The sequence below is a fragment of the Thunnus thynnus genome, chromosome 11, assembly GCF_963924715.1.
Source record: "Thunnus thynnus chromosome 11, fThuThy2.1, whole genome shotgun sequence".
NCBI classification, from domain to species: Eukaryota; Metazoa; Chordata; class Actinopteri; order Scombriformes; family Scombridae; genus Thunnus; species Thunnus thynnus.
Window position 1 is genome coordinate 17,790,802 of NC_089527.1, and position 6,646 is coordinate 17,797,447.

A 6,646-nucleotide genomic window follows, 5' to 3' on the forward strand; every position below is an offset into this window, starting at 1 on the left:
TGCGTGTTGCTTCTGTTCATAGTATATACTTTATCAATATTAACCTCTTTATTTTTTTAAATGTAAGAGCATCTGTACAAAAGATATTGATGCTATTATGCGATTGTGGGTTGTTAGTGTTTTGCTAAAGAAAGAATTTCTAAAATTCTAACCATAGAGGAGAAAATAGTGGAGCGGTGCTCTGACAAGGCAGCAGTCAAAAGATGTTGAAAATCAGTCGCAGCTTATGTGCAGCTTTCTAACTGCATGATCAACCAAATGGAACTAAAGGCAATTATGAAGCACAATAACATTTAGGTATGCATGCCATTTCAAAGATTGACAAATCATCACAATTGTGGTGTATACATTAGCACCATATTAGCAACATACATATTGGACAATATCCTCAGCCATTTAATTGAAGTGATTTCATTATGCCCCCCCTTTTTAAATTGAAAGCAGAAAAACACCTAGTAGCTGACAAACTATATCTGAGTGTGTGTGTGGGCCAGTTATTGTATATAATAATACTGTGATGGGAGATCATTATTTCTTTCATTTCTATAATTCATTACCTAAACCCTGAAAAACAGAATAGTGCTCGTATTGTCCACAAATAGTGTTCAGATGTGTTTGAGCTGAGCTGTGGCTGCTACTTTTCCTCCACTGAATATCTGGCACAAAACAGGACCGCCTAAAAGTGCTTGTGTTGTGCATATTGTGCAACTATTGAAAAAGTTATGAGCTCAGTAAATGGGTAGTTAGGCATGCTGGTCATGCCAATAACAGCTATGCAAAGGATAGCTAGACAATAGCCCTTAACTGGACTGTGACAGGGTAATTATTGTGCGCACGTAATAAAATTCTCTTTACATAGGTCATTCCCAAAGTGTAATTAAAAAAGCGTTATAGATTATTTTTATTGAAGCAATTAAACCAAAAAGCAAAAAGTAATTAAGTGTGGAGGTAATAATAGTGTTGGTCAACAGCATTTGTTTTGAGAGAGGGATTTGCCAGCCTCACCTCTCTAATGTAGCACAGACATCCTTTAATTTACACTCTACAATTTTATTACGTTAAACTGTTTTTTAGTGTGTGACAATTATGTTTATAATGCCAAAAACTGAGCAGGATTTAATGAAATCATTATCATGAGTGATAATTGTGAGTAAATGCTTGATTTGAATTATTATCTTCCTCTATGTACTGAATTAATGAATCGTTACTATTCATAATACTGGTTTATAATTATGTTAAATTGGCCGTCTTATCAGCAGTCAAAGACTTGGGATTATCAGCGTCTTGACTGTGTGGACTGTGCCAAATTCCTTGTGGATATACGCCTGTTCCCTGCACAAAGAAAAAAGGAGAGATAATATTGGGAGGTTAAATTCCACAATTTTCTCTTAAAAGATGTAAGAAGAGCTATTGCACAAAAGTGCTCCTGCTTTATGAGGGAAATCAGACTGACGGGTCTGCAGGGCATTAACATCCACTTGACTTTGAGTGCAGCCGATTTTACAAGCCAACACATACATGTAGCTGACACATCAACTGTGTTGATCTCCGCAATTGTGTCAGGTTACTGAATTCAGATGATATGTTAATGTGAAGGGAAAATATGTTGCCCTAGTTAGCATATGGGCCACTTGCATTTCAGAAACTTATTATCATTCAGCTTGCACGTTTCTGAAAATCATGGTAATAATCTAATTGTCAGGTAGGGAAGAAAATGCAACATTTCATACAGTGAGGTAAAAGGTGATGTGGTTAAAAAAAATGAGGGAAGATAGACTTCTTTGTAAACCAAACATGCATATACGAAGGTTTTTCTTTATTATGCATGTCAATGATGAACATAAATGAATGGAATATAAAAACAAACGTGAAAAAAGAAACACAAAAAAAGAATTGAAGAAAAAATTAAAATAAAAACTTCTGTTGTATCTTTGCCAGAATGTATTAAACCTGTATTGTCCAACATCTTATTGTTAACTTCTGTCTGTGTCAGATGCTTAAATGATTTGCTGAAGCTGAAATAAATGCAAAACTAAAAGCTTTACACGCAGGTACATAATCAGCTACATACTACTAGCTTCAACTCCATGACCCCTGCTCACCACAATTATCACTCATTCCTGTTGTTACTGATGTGTTGGGAAAAAAACAGTGATAACAACCCTTCACATGTGCTTTGATTGCTCTATAAATAACCATGTAATCATGACACAGAGTGAAATAAGTTTAACATAGCTATACTTACCATGAAAAAAGAGAAGCACAAAATGTGGTGAGATACCAACAAGGATTTTTCAAACAAAGTAATTAAACACTGGTAGCTGTGCTGCTAATTTTACAATGTAAAGACAGTTGTGATTTGACGTGAAACTTAGTGATTTCCTTTTGTTCCATCTCATGTCATTGGGAAAGCGAACAGCAGAGGGCAGCTTGAATACATAAATACATAAATACAAACTAGAAGGGTGCATCTCTCAGTCATCAAAGGCATGCACTGGTTTACATCCCTGGGTTCCCAGCTTACCGCTCAGCTCCTGTCTGTCAGCCAGCTGGACCACAGAGAGCCGGGGACTGTGATCAGCATCAACCCTATCTCGATACCACACAGGGAACACACTGGAGGAAGTAGGGAATAAAAGAATGGTGGAGTGACAAGTAATTGACCAACAGCAACCAAGTAGCTGGCCATGTTTTGAAAGCCCCGCATCAGTTTGTAAGTCACATAAAATCTTGAGCTCTCTGTGTCTTTTTTTTTTGTGTATCTTTTCCTCTCTGCTTCACTCTTTCCTGCAGGTTGCTGCTGGAGAACCTCAAAGACAACACTATGTGCTGTTTTCATTGTTAAACCTGTGTTCAGCCATTGTCTGCCCTCCCTCCTGAGCTCCATCCCCCCCCCCTTTCACTCTCTCTCTTTCTCTCTCTCTCTCTCTCTCTCTCTCTCTCTCTCTCTCTCTCTCTCTCTCTCTCTCTCTCTCTCTCTCTCTCTCTGTGGCTCAAGATGAATCTGCCAGCATGTGCCCATGCTCTTCATCACTGTCAGGTGCCCCATGGTGGTCCTCCTCCTCTTTTTCAAACTGGGCACCAACCGCTGGCTGGAATTATTCCTCACCTCCAAAACTCTCCCCACTGTTTCTAAATAAATGTGGCTGTTGTAACCGAGGAGTGTTGCTCATCCATCTTTACCGTGTGGTGTGTGGAGTGTGGTGTGTGGAGTGTGCAGTGTTTACTGAACTAGACAGAGAGTCTAATAGTAGTCAGTGTAAAGAGACACAATATAGAATGTACTATAAGACTGAGCCAATTAAGATTTGTATTTCTTGGTTTTAATAATAATAATAATAAACTTTATTTGTATAGCACCTTTCATACAAAATGCAGCTCAAAGTGCTGCATTGTTTTGCCCTACAATTTATGAAGACAATGTTCGTTTCCCAGTGTCTGTGAGGGTTTTCATTCATAACCATATATATATATATAACTAGATATATTTAGCACCAGTTAAAAAAATTAAATCATCCACATTGGATATCACTTTTTAAAATTTAAATCAGTTTTTCCACATTGTGGCAACTCATTAGCAGTTGTTTGGCTAGTTATATTAGACTCGTTATATCACTTGACACAAGCTGATGTTAAATTTGTAATTAAGGCACAGAAGATAGCTGTAAGTACTGCTGACAAGGTGGTGAGTGTGGTGTTTGTGAGTGTCACAATGCAAGGTTGGAATGTTGGTTGCTTTAGTTTATAATGAAAGCGTGCTAAAGATGCAACACTGTATGCTTTAGTTTAACCCATGGGTAGTCTTGACATTCTGTGTGCTCCCCTTGTCCTAAGGGTCAAAAATGACCCGCCTCCACTGAACCCCTAAAATAAAGCAGTTTAATTGATTTTTAAAACTATTTTGCATGAAGAAACAACCTGTCATTCATCACAAACCTTACGAATATCTGGGTCTTCCCTCTTCACAGTGCAGAAAGACTGCTTTTAATCAGTGGACACCATTCATTTTTATTACAAGCCATCTGCCATTCTTTACTAAAGCAGAGGTTTATTAGTAGTAGTATTACTGCTAAAGGTACTGCATAGGTGTAAACATTTTTTAGCAAGGGATAGCACTTGTATACCCTAAGAAAGTAGCAGAAATGTGCAGAAAGTAGTTTTGAATGCATTTTATTGAAGAACAATAACAGAACTTTTTTGGTAACTGATATATTCTTATATACTGTACAATGAGGAATTCAACTACAAAATAATTTTCTTCTCCCATTTTTTGAACCATTGCCCCTACCTACAAGGTGCATTAACAACAATAAATAAAAATAATCATCTCTAATTAGCACATGTAGGACAGTATGCAAGTGTGTGTGCATGGACTTTGTAGATGTCTTTTTCACTTGTGCAGCACATAGTATTTGTTTTACAGTCCTTCTTTGGCGGGCAGACTTGGCATCTCCTCCTCTTGCCTGCCCCAGATGCAGCCTCAGGTGGATCAGGACAAAATTCAGCCCCCTGAACAGCTTTCACAAGTGCTGCAGAGGCTGCTGTGTGGGGGAGGCGCTCCCTTCTTTGAACGTGTGGGGTTACAAGAGCCTTTCCCATCTGCTCCAGAAACACCGTCCTCTTGTTGTACTTATCAGGCATCCATTTAGGGTTGATCTTGTTCCATATGACGAAGGTGTTGTATGAGGACACATCAGTGATGTTATGGAGGATGACCAGGGGCCAGTGGGCAGTCATCCTCCTGCAGCTGCAAGTTCCAATCACCTTGTCCAGGTTGTACACATCTCCTTTGTTGTGGTTGTAGTCCAGGATGATGGCTGGCTCCCTGTCTGCACGATTGCTGATCTCAGTTGTTTTGTGCAGTGTGCTCCAGAGCACCACATTCTTGTTCCTGTTTGGGAGGTAAGAAACTAGAGTGGTGGTGGGGGTGAAGGCAACCTTGGATGAGAAGGCAGTGCAGGGAGCTCAGGCATGTTCTTTCTAACTGCGCCAACCATGATCTTCCTCTTCAGGAACTTCTGGCTCAATTCATAAGAGGTGGACAAATTGTCACATGTGACAATGTGCCCCCTCAGTCCATCTGTCACATCAAGCATAACCCGCATCCCCTGGTTCATCTCTGGGCCTCCAGTGGTTGGCTTTCCTGTGCAGACTTGCATCTTCCAAGCGTAGCAGGATTGTGCGTCACAGGCTGCCCATATCTTGATGCCATACTTTGCTGGCTTGCTGGGCATATACTGCCGGAGAGGAAAACGACCTTTTGACAAAAGAGATTACTATGAATAATTAGTATCAGTGTCACAGAAAACAATCACATACAGCAATGTTAGTACAGCAATACATAATACAATTAACAGTGAAAATCACTTGCATTACTGACATAAAAATAAAAGTTTACCTCTGAAATGAAGTTTGGAAGTTGCTCCTCCACTGTTACTTAAGGCCCAGGGTTGTAGAGGTTTTGCGGATGCTCCACCCACTTCTCCCAGACCTTTCTTATAGCTGACAGTTTGGTCTTTCACTCATCTTGTAGGTCTTGATTCACTGTTGTCAAATCATTCAATCAAGCATTCTTGAGAAAGTGTGAAAGACTTTCAGTGGCATCGTGGCATGGAAAATCGCCCTTCCAACCTCCCAGAGACTAGATGTAGCCTCGCCTCAGGACCTATACACTCCCGCCATATTTACAGAAACCCTATAAATTTATCATATCCAGGATGATTTTTTCGATGGCTGGTGTGATGAACATGTAGAATGTTGAGGCGATGGCATAGGGTCATCCTTATGACATTATGTGCTGCCATCCTGGCTTGGCTGCCTGGCTATTCTTTGACAAAAAATGTCAAAGAACAGCAAAATAACATGTCTCTTTCAGCTTGGGGGATTTCTTCTTCATCTGAAGATGATGCATCGTGTTCTGGATGGTATTCTTCCCCATCTTCTTCTTCTTCAGATACCTCCTCCTCTTCTAAATCATTGTTCTCTTGTTCCTCCTGGACATCTGAAAAAAACAGATCTACAACCTGCTGACTGAAACATGCACTCATGGCTTCAGCAAAGAGAGAACTGGGGGTACTGTCATCTGCAGCACCTTCATAGCCTTTGACTGCATTGCCCAGTAGTAAACAATGCTTTTAAGAAATGTTTGTCTGAAATTTTGTCTGTGAACTTGAGTCATGTGTGGGGTCGTGGAGGGGAGATGCTGCACATGCACAAGAAAGTTTTAGTTTTTAGGTATTTCTGAGTTGTCATTGTGTGTTTGTGCGTGTGTGGTGTGTAAATGATTTTATAACTGCCGGGTCAAAAATGACCCTAAGACAATCTTTGTACCCTGGTGGTATACAGCTTTCATGGAAATATGAACAAAGGCAATGTTTCACCTTTTCTGTGAGCCACTTTAATCACTCTAGTCATCAAATTTCAAGATGAAAAAAGATCATTTAGGGGGTTTCTCTGCTGTTAAAATTAGTGATGGGTCATTTTTGACCCTTAAGACAACACATTTAAGTAGTAGACACCTATATATGCTGTATCATGCTGCATGCTGCTGTTGAACAAGGCGTGTGGTGATTTCTTTCCCCTGTGCTGGTTATCAGCAGACAATTAAAGAGTATGCATTAATTTGTTTTTCTTTGAGGTAATTAAG

General features: G+C 39.7%; 1 pseudogene; it reads right to left on the reverse strand.

The window, feature by feature from the left end:
* Window positions 1-4,244: 4,244 nt before the first annotated feature.
* LOC137193264 (piggyBac transposable element-derived protein 4-like) lies at window positions 4,245-5,938 on the reverse strand (annotated as a pseudogene).
* Window positions 5,939-6,646: the final 708 nt, after the last annotated feature.